Here is a 14,185-nt window from a genome sequence, read left to right as displayed (position 1 = left end):
AAAGAATTTTGAAGTGACTGTGTACTCGTATTACAATTCTGAAACTCAAAGGAAGAAGAGACATTAATAACACATTATTTGTGTTATTAATGGAAAAGTCTTATACTCTTTGGAAGGTACTTTGTAACCTTTGATATTGGGATAGAAAATGGATGTGGGCTTTGCCCTCACAAGTTGACTTGTTGATGTTATAGTGGTTTTTGGTTTTTCTTCATTCAACCAGCATTTTTTGAATACTTACCATGTACTATGCTTGGAGAGATAAGAATGAAGAATAGTGAATGTGGCACATGTCTGGCTTCAAGGGTTTTATATACCGTATCTTATTTGAGACTTGCTGTAATCGTGTGAGGTAGGTAGGGCAGGTACTCATTATCCCATTTTACAGGTGAGGAAATTGAAGCTTGGCGAAGTGATTGCTCTGGGTCACACAGCGGTGAGAGGCAAGATTAGGAATCAAGACGCTATCTCTAAGCTTAATCTTTCTTCCTTACATCTTGAGATCTCAGTGGTAGGCAAAGGCAAATAAGCTTGTAAAAACAAAATGGCAGCTACAGTCATAGTTCACCTAACTGTTCAGAGCTATACACAGCAGAGCTAGATCTTCTGGGCAGTGGGAAGTGCCAATAAATAGGGAAAATACTGGGAGGATGGGAGTCCCTTGAGACGGGACCTGAAAGCTTCACCCATAAGCACATTCCATGCCTCTGCTACATCCTTCTCTTACCTTACACCTCTGATATCCTGACATAAGCAGAAAGAGTAGCCCTTTCTGCCCTTGCCATGCTCTATCTAAACTGCATTGAGCAGAACTTTGAAAAGACTGGGGTTTAGATGACCAGGACACTGAAGATGAACTTAATGGCATGTGAGACTTTAGTGGAGGGTGATGACAAAATTATTTTCTTGGCTTGAGCAAGCAGACGGGGGCAGGTTTAGGAATATTGGGCCAGAATGGTCATGGTAGTGGTGACGGCTCTGTGACCAGGAGCAGGGCTGGCCTCATGAGCATGCAACCTTGCAGCCAGCACCTGATTTAATGCTCTGCTGTCAATATTTTGAAATTCTTAATTTTTGAATGAGGGTGCCCCACATTTTTATTTTGTACTGAGCTCTGCAAATTATATAGCCTGTCCTGACCAGGTGTTTTACACTGTTGTTTATGCTGCTTCAGTGTTTGAGTATTAGACCAGTATTAGTATTACTGGGTGTTAAACCAGTTTGAGTATTAGATCAGTATTGAAAATTAGCATTAGATCACTGATACTCTTGAGACTGCATGTTTGATTGACTGAAGAAGGCAGTGGATGAAAGAAGAGAGACACATTTTTCTTATGTCATTTGGCATAAAATAATCTTAGCTTGGTGGAACAACAGGAGGGAAAAAAGTTAAAAGTACTCAATTTTTGGCTTTGTTTATAGAAGTTCACAGTTAGGTGAACTGTGACTGTAGCTGCCATTTTGTTTTTACAAGCTTATTTGCCTTTGCCTACCACTGAGATCTCAAGATGTAAGGAAGAAAGATTAAGCTTAGAGATAGCGTCTTGATTCCTAATCTTGGCTCTCACTGGTCAACCTAAGAAGCAGTAGCAGTGAGTCTCTATATAGGGAGAGAAGTGCTGAAATGATTTATTTGACTGGTGCTATTCTTATTGTGTGTTCAATAGCCAATACAAATAGTCTTCTTATCCTGAATCTCTTGAATTTCTGAGGTGTCAGAGGAATTGCATAGTATGGCGTATAGGAGATATTTGGCTTCAGAGTTTTACAGAATAGACTTTTAGACGAAGACACATGTAGAGAAAATTTATGATTTAGTCACATATTGGAGAAGTAGAGGGTAGGGTAGATGTTGTTTATCTTCAGTTGATAGGCATTGCTTCAAGTTTTGTCAGGAAAGTGTTGGCTGATGCCATTGACAGTGAAGATGGTGATGATATAAATAACAGCAGCAATTGCAACAATGCTGACAGGGTACATTTGCTGAGTATTTACCATGTGTTAGGTACTTGTCTAAGTAATTTTCAAAAATTAACCCCTTTAATGCCTGAGAATGAACTCCTTTAATGCTCACAAAAAGAGATAGGTACTTTTATTGTCATTCTCCTAATTTGACAAGTGAGGAAATAGGCAGATATAGTTGAAGAACTTCACTCAGGGATGCATAGCTGGTATGTATTGGTGTTGAACTTGAAGGGGCTGTCTGTCTCTAGCACCTAATCTTTTAACTGAGCTGTTTTGCTTTCCAATGAATGTTCTTCCATTGATGTTTTTCCCAATAGATGAAAATATATTTAAAAAACATTTTCTTGGGCGCCTGGGTGGCTCAGTTGGTTAAGCGACTGCCTTCGGCTCAGGTCATGATCCTGGAGTCCCTGGATCGAGTCCCGCATCCGGCTCCCTGCTCGGCAGGGAGCCTGCTTCTCCCTCTCCCGCTCCCCCCTCTTGTGCTCTCTCTCTCTCATCCTCTCTCTCAAATAAATAAATAAAATCTTTAAAAAAAAAAACCAAAAAAAAAAACCAAAAAAACATTTTCTTGTGGTTTCAACTCTTAGATCTGAAGTCTTCATCAACACTTGCCCCACCACTACTTTTAACTCAGATGGTGCAGGAAAGGGGTAAAAAAAAATTAAATTTGGGTATTTGCTGTTAGTAGTGAGCAACTTGGGAGAAAAAGGTCAGGGCAATGGTGAGCTATGAGGTATGGTCATCATTTTTTCTAATTGACTCTCTTCTTCCTATAAAGTTGCTTGCAGTGGTAAGGGTCATACTGCCATTGTGCACAGTCAGAAGACAGTCATGGCTGACTTGTCCAGGTGGTCAAGGAGGGGCCTATTGAGGTCTTTGTGACTCATCAGTGTTCTTTAAGTGGGGCATCAGGAAGTAGCAAGGGCATCCGAATTGGTGAGGCCCACCCAGGAGTCAGAGCCCTCTACTTGTAGATTTCTAAGAAGCTGGCTTTTCCTCTTTTGTTTTAGGACTATGAGTTTTGCTGTATAGGTCTTTTTATGGGTTAATGTCCTTTAAGTGGGTGCACAGTGTTCCTCCATTGATTTTTCTGTTGACATTACTCTATCATCCACTTCAATCAATTTAGCTTTGCACCATTCTATATAAAGAAACCGGTATTGAATTTCACTAAGAGTTCCATTTTAGGCTTAACTTGACCTTTATCTGTATGGTCTCATAACTTTGAATAGGTATTCAGCATTAAAATGCATGCTTTTAAGTGGAATGTTTATTCAGTCTCCTCAGGTCCAAAGGAAAGATTGGCAGTCAAAATAGATTTAAAAACAAAGAAGGAGAGTCAAAACAAATTTGAATAAATATTTGTTTGTGACTAATGTCTTTGAGTTTAGGCACTGTGAAGAAGTCATTCTGACTTAAGAGGTTTGCTGTTTTAGTTTGGGGGTGCTTTCAGGTAAAATGGTACTCCAAGCTTCTCCTACCTGGGACCTACTTTTTTGCCCTCTTCCAGTGTTGTTTAGGGATCAGTTTGTTTGCAGTATAAAGTTAGTAGGTGTGTCAGTCTAGCCCCTTAGGTCAGTTGTGGAAGTAGACCCTGAGAAGAGGATTGAAGTACAAATGGTTTAGTAATAAAATGTACTGAGGAGAAATTAGGAAAGGAGTATATAGGAAGCAGGTCAGCTGAGAGGAAAAAACCCAAGGAAGTGTGTGACTTTGGGTTAGGTCTCATCCTTAGCCTGATGCCAAGAGGAGCCCTGACGTCTAAACTGCAGAGTTTGTCCTAGTTTGAGGCAAGAGAGCTGGGCCTTCACCCTCTTGTACCAGGCAGTCATTAGCCATGCGTACCTGGGTGGTGGAAATGTAAACCTCCCCGCAGCCACTTCTGGCTCTGGCTGTTTCCAGGCTAAGTGACACACAGCTCAAAGTAGGTCTCTTGAGAAGACTGCAAATGAGGGCATTTAGGAGTGAAGCATGCAGAGCTGAGGATGAGCACATAGATCTGGGTAGAGGAGAATTTGCTACACACCTTATTCCTCCAAGTGCAGAACCTGGAGGAAGAGGACAGGTTTGTCCCTAAGTACTCGTGGAGGGGAGATCAGTGAGAGAGTTCTGGAAGGGGAGGAATAGACAAATGTGTTTGGAAGCATGACAGTGGGTGAAGGTTTCCTCAAACCATAGAGGTGGCAGAATTTGGGGAGCATCTCCAAAGTAGGAGGACCAGTGCTCTGGTGATTCCTGGCATTTCAGGGAGGTGGTAAGATCTCTAAGGGAACTGGCTGCTTGTTTTCATCACGCAATCAGCTTGGCAGGAAGCAGGATAGCCACTGGTTTTCAGTGGCTAATGAGCTTCTCAGAGCTGACCACAATGAGGGAAATTTAGAGGGTCTTCCAACATTTTCAGGGCACAAATCAAATCTCTGATTACCCTGGATGGAGACTATGGATGGAGACGAAGAGATCCAAAATAGGACTCCTGGTCCCATTCTGGATATGAGAATTTTTGATGAGCTCAGGGTATGTCTTAGGGAATCTCAGTTGAACCCCTTCAACTATAACTATTACTCTCAGCAAGTGAGACTCACAGAGTTTACACAGAACAGAGCTAATTTCGTTTCCTCCCACTGTTTCTTTAAGCCCATTCGGAGGCTGGACCCTCTCATACAAGTGTTATGGTCACTCCTAGTCAGAAAATCAGTCTGAGTTTAATAATTATTATGCCTAATTCAGTGTAATAATGAAAAATGTACCTTTCCTTCAAAGTTTAAGTTTTTCCCTGTCACTGCCACCCCACCCCAAACTCAGACCTGCCGTGGAGAAGGGGGATACTTGACTTCTCCACGGTGCTGCCTTTGTGTTTCTCATCCCTTCTCATCTACTCTCTAGGCTGCCTCTGGCTCCTGTTTTGAAGCAAGGGGAAAGAAAAGAGAGAAGTAGGAAAGTTATTACTTAACTAACACTGCGAAGTGTATCAGAACCTGCTGGTGGTTAAAGCCAGCTCTTCTGGGAGGATCTTTTTGAGTTCTGCAGGGATAGTCTCTGCATGTGGGCAGTGGCTCATGCATTTCTCTTCCTGGTAGTTTAGAGTTTCTCCCCTTGGGACTCTGGTGACCCTCCTTCCTATGGCATCACTTTGTCCTACCAGACGGTCCTCTTGTTTAGGATCTAAGATAATCTCAGGCCAGATGTCCTGTGTGACTGATATCTGATCTCCAGGAGACAGTCAAGCTCTTCTAATCTGTCTGCAAGCACCATCCGGTCATGATGCAGTCATCCCTCTTTTATTCCATGTGACAGTAGCCTTCTTAGTACTTGCCTTTTACATGTCTCAGCCATTAGAGACACCAGTCTGCTGTGGCTTCTATATTCAGGCCACAGGTATCATTCTCTTAGAGTGGACCATTGATGCCCCCTTCCCTTGACTTCAGCTAAGGTAGAAGCATGCACAACCTCTCCCCCTTGGAGAAGGACTGGGACTAATGGCATACCCATAGTTGTCTCCAAAAACCCTCCTCTCTGAAATGCCCATCCGCCTTTTAATTTAGTAACGTGTGCTCTTAATGTGGTAAAGCGCTCATACTTTTATTTATTTTTTATTTTTTGGGGGGCCTAATGCTTTTTAAAAAGCAGTTTGTAGATAATGCCTTTGCAAACCCAGTTTTGTGGTCTCACATTTCTTTTGGAGTGTGGTGTCACTTGTCTGGTCCCTCAGCCCAAATGAGACTAAAAGATTTCTGTCTTAATACTTAGTTACATTGTACAAAAGATGAGTGAAGAAATATTGCATGTATTGATTCTTTCATGTATTCAGTGAACATCAAGTACTTTCAATATACTGTTATATTTAGAATATGGTATGGGGTATATGTGAGGATACATATTGTGTAACTATGAAATCCCTTGTATATATAAAATGTATAAGTTACTGTGAATGGTATAGTTCTCATGTTGAGTTGCAGTTTTGTGAGTATTTAGTATAAAATAAATACATTAATTAATTAATAAAGCGGGCCATGCATTGATTAATGATGAGAATGTGCCATACGCCAAAGATTATAATTCATTTAATTTTGTGCACCCAAGTTAAAAAATAAATAAAAGTCCGGGCGCCTGGGTGGCTCAGTTGGTTGAGCGACTGCCTTCGGCTCAGGTCATGATCCTGGAGTCCCTGGATCGAGTCCCGCATCGGGCTCCCTGCTCGGCGGGGAGTCTGCTTCTCCCTCTCCCACTCCCTGTTTGTGTTCCCTCTCTCGCTGTGTCTTTCTCTGTCAAATAAATAAATAAAATCTTTAAAAAAAAAAAAAAATAAAATAAATAAATAAATAAAAGTCCTCTTGGGGGGACATTTGAGTACAGACACTAAAAACAATAATCACTAACATTTATCAAGTATCTTGAAAAAAACGTATTTATCTAGTATGACTACATGCTTAAGTGTTATGCTAAGTGTTTTACAAGCAATGTATCATTTAGACCTTTTAACAACCTTATGAAGTAAGTAGTTAATATTTTCTTTACTATTTACAGATGAGAAAACTGAGGTCCAAGGGGCAAAATACCTTAGCTAAATTCCCATGACAGACTGTGGAAAGAGATGCTGGGCTGCCTGACAACCAGCCTCACCTCTGCTTCTCAGACATAAGTGTCCAGATATTTAGTAGTGTGTGTTCCAAGCCAGGAAAGAGATGGTGTGTTGGGAGTAGGAAGAGCACAGGCTTTGCAGTCAGTCAGAGCTTGCTTCAGAGCTGGCTCTACCATTTATTAGCCCTGTAGTTTGGGACAAGTTCCTTATTCTTGATCTTTAGAGCCCACCTGTAAGATAGAGGATGATAATATTTATCTTTCAGAGTTCGTTGTGATCCAAGGTAATGACTCTAAAGAGCCTGGCACATTAGAGGTCTTCACATATCATACATGTTATCATTTTAATTCCTACTCTTCACCGCAAAATGTTTTGTGAATGCAGAAAAGGAGACTGGCCTGGTTTGGATCTTAAATTCCAGTAATCTAGAACTTTTCTGTTTTGGTAATCAAACTTCAATGATCTAGTACTTGTCTCTACTAGGGTTGATTCTGTTGTGGTTGTTAAGCAACAGTGGGCATCTAAGTCACAGAACAACCTTGGGGAAGTGCTCAAGACCCCAAATTTCTTTCTAACTTGGATTTCCCACGTATGACATTCTTTCTCACTCCAGAATACATACATATTACTTCCCAGGACCTCGGCACCCTTGGACAATACATGATGGTATTTGGCAAAATCTCCTTTTGGCAGTAGAATGCTTGGGTTGTGGCTGGTTTGGACATGATAATGCTCTTGAGTCACTCTGCAGGGGATTAAAGGAGAGAAACCCAAGGAGTATCCCCCTGAATATTGCCAGATGACAGCTGAAGGAGTAACAGTAAGAGATGGCAGTTTAAGTCTGCCATTTTCCCATAGACCCACACAACTCTGCCCTGTTGTTGTCCGTTGACATTTCCTTTCTGAGATAGTGGCAGGGGTGTGACCACCTAGAACTTGAGTTGTGATTTGGAGGTACAGTTTTGCTTCTAGCTCTGTCCCCAAACCTCCAGTTGCATATCCAAGTCTTTAGTTTAGAGCCAGGTGGCCAGAAGAGAGGACCTAGGCAAAAAGAAAAAAAGGTCCCACCCTACCCCTCCATTACCACTCCTCTCCATCTGTAGTACTCCAGTATTGGAACTGGGGTGTGGAATCCCTGGCATCTAGACAGCTGGCAGCTTCCTGAGGCCCAAGATGCTCACCTCAACTCCTATTCCTTCTCCACACTTCTCCCCTTTTTCCTCCCATTTAAGAACCTCTTCCAGATCTAAGAAATTGTGAAATACCTTCATAATGACAGTTTATACATTTAATTAGAAGCTGGGAGTTAAGCTCCCCAAAACCACAAAACGAAAGCTTAAGATTCTCCCAATAAAATCCCAGCTTTCCATGAATGTGGGCTGACTCATCCATCTGTCTTACTCCCCACCCCTACTCCTTTGCCTGAGCCCTTGTCTTTTATGCTGAAGTCATCCACTTTCTTCAGTTGGGTTTGGAAAACTGCTGAGGTCTAGTTCAGCCTCATTCCAAAGTTGTCCATCAAAAGTGGGGACATGGAAAGTAATTGCCTCTTGCAGGTAAAACAGGAGAAGGGCATACTGGTTGTGTTTGGGAGTCTCACAAATACTGTTAATAACTCATTTGAGTAGCCACTTTGGAAAACAGTATGGAGGTTCCTCAAAAAGTTAAAAATAGAGCTACCCTATGACCCAGCAATTGCATTACTAGGTATTTATCCAAGGGATACAAACATAGTGATTCGAGGGGCACATGCTCCCCAATGTTTATAGCAGCAGTGTCCACAATAGCCAAACTATGGAAAGCACCCAGATGTCCATCGACAGATGAATGGATAAAGAGGATGTGGTGTGTGTGTGTGTGTACACACACACACACACACACACACAATATGGAATATTACTCAGCCATAAAAAAAACCTTACCATTTGCAACTACATGGTTGGAACTAGAGGGTGTTATGCTCAGAGAAATAAGTCAATCCGAGAAAGACAAATACCAGGGCGCCTGGGTGGCTCAGTCATTAAGTATCTGCCTTCGGCTCAGGTCATGATCCCAGGGTCCTGGGATCGAGCCCCGCATTGGGCTCCCTGCTCTGCAGGGAAGCCTGCTTCTCCCTCTCCTACTACCCCTGCTTGTGTTCCCTCTCTTGCTGTGTCTCTCTCTGTTAAATAAATAAATAAAATCTTAAAAAAAAAAAAGACAAATACCATATGATTTCACTCATATGTGGAATTTAAGAAACAAAACAGATTAATATAGGGGAAGGGAAGGAAAAAGAAAACAAGGTGAAAATAGGGAAGCAAACCATAAGAGGCACTGAACTCTAGGAAACAAACTAAGGGTTGCTGGAGGGGAGGTGGGTGAGGGGAAGGGATAATTGGGTGATGGAGATTAAGGAGGGTACTTGATGGAATGAGCACTGGGTGTTATATGCAACTGATGAATCACTAAATTCTATCCCTGAAACTAGTAATACACTATATATTAACTAAATTGAATTCAAATAAAGAATTTTAAAAAAGAAATAATTCAAAAAAAGAAAAAACTCATTTGAGAATAGACTTAAAATGCACAATTAAATATGGAGCAGAAGGAGTTTCTTGCTCTTGTGATTTGATTTTAAATGTTACATCTAGAAGACTGGGTGATACTGAAATATGTGACTCATTTCCTTCTATGAGTTGAGATAAAATGGTCCTAATTTTCTTGCTGTTTTCTGGCTTTGAGGCTCTGTGAAAGAATGTTTCTTCGCTTACTTTTGGTGGGAATTGGATGTTTGTCGATTTAGCATATGTTTAAAATATTTTGGCTTTGGAAAACTGCTCTGATAGCCTTTTCCCTCTAGTTAAAATTAATCTCATCTTCCTCCAGCTCTCATATCATGTGGCTTTAATACAGCACTTACCATAGTCTACTTTATTCTACTGTGACTTTTATTTCTGGTTGTCTCCTACATCAGATTTAGAGTTTCCCAGGGGGAAGAACTATGTCTTATTTAGTTTTTATTTACCTGAGTTTAGTGTAGCACATTGTATATTATAATCATTCAATACATGTTAAATTAGATTGAATTCACACAACGGGGGGCTCTGAGTGACAGCAACAACTATCTTTGTAAAAGGTGCCTCAGGGTTCAACTGTAGATAGCTGGGCACAAACTGACAACCTCTTGCTTCTCTGTGTCTGAGGGCACTCTCTGGTCATACACATGAGCTTGGAGGAACCCAGGTTAGGCTTCAAGTATCAGGGAATTATTACCTGGGGAGTAACCTTTGGCCAAAGAGGGACAGACCTGGCTGGACAAATAACCCAGCATCCATGCCCTCACTCTGAGGAATGTTCTACACAGTCTCCTAGAGGGTTCCTACGGCAGTAAGTTCTAGTTACCCACAGCTTCTTTTTTTTTCTTTTAATTGATATATAATGGACATACAGCATTATATTCATTTCAGGTATACAACATAATGATGTGATATTTGTATATATTGTGAAATGATCACCACAGTAAGTCTAGTTAACATCTGTCACCATACAGAGTTACAGAATTTCTTTTTTCTTGTGATTAGAACTTTTAAGATGTATTCTCTTAGCAAACTCTCAAATATGCAATACAGTATTATTAACTATAGTTGCCATGTTGTACATTATATCCCCATGACTTACTTATTTTATAATTGGAAGTTTGTATTTGACTCCCTTCACTCATTTTGCTTATCGACTGATAATATTTCACTGTATATATACCAGTTTCTTTATCTATTCATCCATCTACAGACAGTTAAATTGTTTCCATATCTTGGCTATTATAAATAATGCTGCAGTGAACTTGAGGTGCATATACCTTTTTGAGTTGGTGTTTTCATTTTTTTGGAATTAATATCATGTAGTAGCTCAGTTTTTTATTTTTTTAAAGGAAACTCTGTACTGTTTTCCATAATGGCTGCACCAATTTACATTTCCACCAACAGTGCACTGGGGGTTCCCTTTTCTCCACGTCCTTGCCAACATTTATGTCTTATCTTTTTGAGAATAGCCATTCTAACAGGTGTGAGGTGGTATCTCATTGTGGTTTTGATATGCATTTCCGTGATGATTAATGATGTTGAGCATTTTTCATGTACCCGTTGGCCATCTACAATGTCTGTGTAGAACATTCCTCAGAGTGAGGAATGTCTTTTTATATATTATGCCCACTTTTTTACCAGATTTTTTTTTTTTGCTGTTGAGTTATAAGAGTTCTTCATCTATCTTAGATATTAACTCCTTATCAGAAAAGTGATTTGCAAATATTTTCTTCCAGTCAGTAAGCTGCTTTTTTATTTTGTTGATGGTTTCCTTTGTTGTGTAGAAGCATTTTAGTCTGATGTAGTCCCACTTGTTTATTTTTACCTGTGTTGTTTGTACTTTTTGTGTCAGATCCAAAATATCATTGCCAGGATGTAAAAGGGCTTACTGCCTATATTTTCTTCCAGGATATTTATGGTTTCAGTCTTTTTTTTTAAAGATTTTTATTTATTTGTGTGTGTGTGAGAGAGAGAGAGAGAGCACAAGCAGGGGGAATGGCAGGCAGAGGGAGAAGCAGGCTCCCCACCAAGCAAGGAGCCTGATGGGGGACTAGATCCCAGGATCCTGGGATCATGATCTGAGCCTAAGGCAAATGCTTAATTGACTGAGCCACCCAGGCATCCCTATGGTTTCAGTCTTATGTTCAAGTCTTTAATCCATTTTTGAGTTAATTTATGTATATGGTATAAGATAGTGATCCAGTTTCATTCTTTTGCTTATTGCAGTCCAGTTTTCCCAGCACTATTTATTGAAGAGACATTTTCCTCATTGTATATTCTTGGCTCCTTTGTCATAAATTGACCATATACATGTGGGGTTTTTTTATTGTTATGTTAATCACCATACATTACATCATTAGTTTTAGATGTAGTGTTCCATGATTCATTGTTTGTGCATAACACCCAGTGCTCCATGCAGAATGTGCCCTCCTCAATACCCATCACCAGGCTAACCCATCCTCCCACCCCCCTCCCCTCTAGAACCCTCAGTTTGTTTTTCAGAGTCCATCATCTCTCATGGTTCATCTCCCCCTCTGATTTCCCCCCTTCATTCTTCCCCTTTTGCTATCTTCTTCTTTTTTTTTTTTTCTTAACATATATTGCATTATTTGTTTCAGAGGTACAGATCTGAGATTCAACAGTCTTGCACAATTCACAGCGCTTACCAGAGCACATACCCTCCCCAGTGTCTATCACCCAGTCACCCCATCCCTCCCACCCAGCCCCCCACTCCAGCAACCCTCAGTTTGTTTCCTGAGATTAAGAATTCCTCATATTAGTGAGGTCATATGATACATGTCTTTCTCTTTTTGACTTATTTCGCTCAGCATAATACCCTCCAGTTCCATCCACGTCGTTGCAAATGGCAAGATCTCATTCCTTTTGATGGCTGCATAATATTCCATTGTGTATATATACCACATCTTCTTTATCCATTCATCTGTCGTTGGACATCTTGGCTCTTTCCACAGTTTGGCTATTGTGGACATTGCTGCTATAAACATCGGGGTGCACGTACCCCTTCAGATCCCTACATTTGTATCTTTGGGGTAAATACCCAATAGTGCAATTACTGGATCGTATGGTAGCTCTGTTTCCAGCTTTTTGAGGAACCTCCATACTGTTTTCCAGAGTGGCTGCACCAGCTTGCATTCCCACCAACAGTGTAGGAGGGTTCCCCTTTCTCCGCATCCCTGCCAACATCTCTCGTTTCCTGACTTGTTAATTTTAGCCATTCTGACTGGTGTGAGGTGGTATCTCACTGAGGTTTTGATTTGGATTTCCCTGATGCCGAGCGATGTTGAGCATTTTTTCATGTGTCTGTTGGCCATTTGGATGTCTTCTTTGGAAAAATGTCTGTTCATGTCTTCTGCCCATTTCTTGATTGGATTCTTTGTTCTTTGGGTGTTGAGTTTGATAAGTTCTTTATAGATTTTGGATACTAGCCCTTTATCTGATACGTCATTTGCAAATATTTTCTCCCATTCTGTCGGTTGTCTTTTGGTTTTGTTGACTGTTTCTTTTGTGTGCAAAAGCTTTTTATCTTGATGAAGTCCCAATAGTTCATTTTTGCCCTTGCTTCCCTTGCCTTTGGCGATGTTTCTAGGAAGAAGTTGCTGCAGCTGAGGTCGAAGAGGTTGCTGCCTGTGTTCTCCTTTAGGATTTTGATGGACTCCTGTCTCACCTTTAGGTCTTTCATCCATTTTGAGTCTATTTTTGTGTGTGGTGTAAGGAAATGGTCCAGTTTCATTCTTCTGTGTGTGGCTATCCAATTTTCCCAACACCGTTTGTTGAAGAGACTGTCTTTTTTCCATTGGACATTCTTTCCTGCTTTGTCGAAGATTATTTGATCATAGAGTTGAGGGTCCCTTTCTGGGCTCTCTATTCTGTTCCATTGATCTATGTGTCTGTTTTTGTGCCAGTACCATACTGTCTTGATGATGACAGCTTTGTAATAGAGCTTGAAGTCTGGAATTGTGATGCCGCCAGCTTTGCTTTTCTTTTTCAACATTCCTCTGGCTATGCGGGGTCTTTTCTGGTTCCATACAACTTTTAGGATTATTTGCTCAATTTCTTTGAAAAAAGTGGATGGTATCTTGATGGGGATTGCATTGAATGTGTAGATTGCTCTAGGTAGCATTGACATCTTCACAATATTTGTGCTTCCAATCCATGAGAATGGAATGTTTTTCCATTTCTTTGTGTCTTCCTCAATTTCTTTCATGAGTATTTTATAGTTTTCTGAGTACAGATCCTTTGCCTCTTTGGTTAGATTTATTCCTAGGTATCTTATGGTTTTGGGTGCAATTGTAAATGGGATCGACTCCTTAATTTCTCTTTCTTCTGTCTTGTTGTTGGTGTATAGGAATGCCACTGATTTCTGTGCATTGATTTTATATCCTGCCACTTTACTGAATTCCTGTATGAGTTCTAGCAGTTTTGGGGTGGAGTCTTTTGGGTTTTCCACATAATGTATCATATCATCTGCAAAGAGTGAGAGTTTGACTTCTTTGCCAATTTGGATGCCTTTTATTTCTTTTTGTTTTCTGATTCCTGTGGCTAGGACTTGTAATGCTATGTTGAATAGCAGTGGTGATAGTGGACATCCCTGCCGCGTTCCTGACCTTAGGGGGAAAGCTCTCAGTTTTTCCCCATTGAGAATGATATTCGCTGTAGGTTTTTCATAGATGGCTTTTATGATATTGAGGTATGTTCCCTCTGTCCCTATACTCTGAAGAGTTTTGATCAAGAAAGGATGCTGTACTTTGTCAAATGCTTTTTCTGCATCTATTGAGAGGATCATATGATTCTTATTCTTTCTTTTGTTAATGTATTGTATCACGTTGATTGATTTGCGGATGTTGAACCAACCTTGCAGCCCAGGGATAAATCCCACTTGGTCGTGGTGAGTAATCCTTTTAATGTACTGTTGGATCCTATTGGCTAGTATTTCGGTGAGAATTTTTGCATCCATGTTCATCAGGGATATTGGTGTGTAATTCTCCTTTTTGATGGGGTCTTTGTCTGGTTTTGGGTACATGTGGGGTTTTATCTGGGCTCTCTGTCCTGTTCC

This window comes from Neomonachus schauinslandi, chromosome 7 (genome assembly GCF_002201575.2).
Source record: "Neomonachus schauinslandi chromosome 7, ASM220157v2, whole genome shotgun sequence".
In the NCBI taxonomy this organism is placed as follows: domain Eukaryota; kingdom Metazoa; phylum Chordata; class Mammalia; order Carnivora; family Phocidae; genus Neomonachus; species Neomonachus schauinslandi.
Note: the sequence above shows the minus strand (reverse complement) of the source record.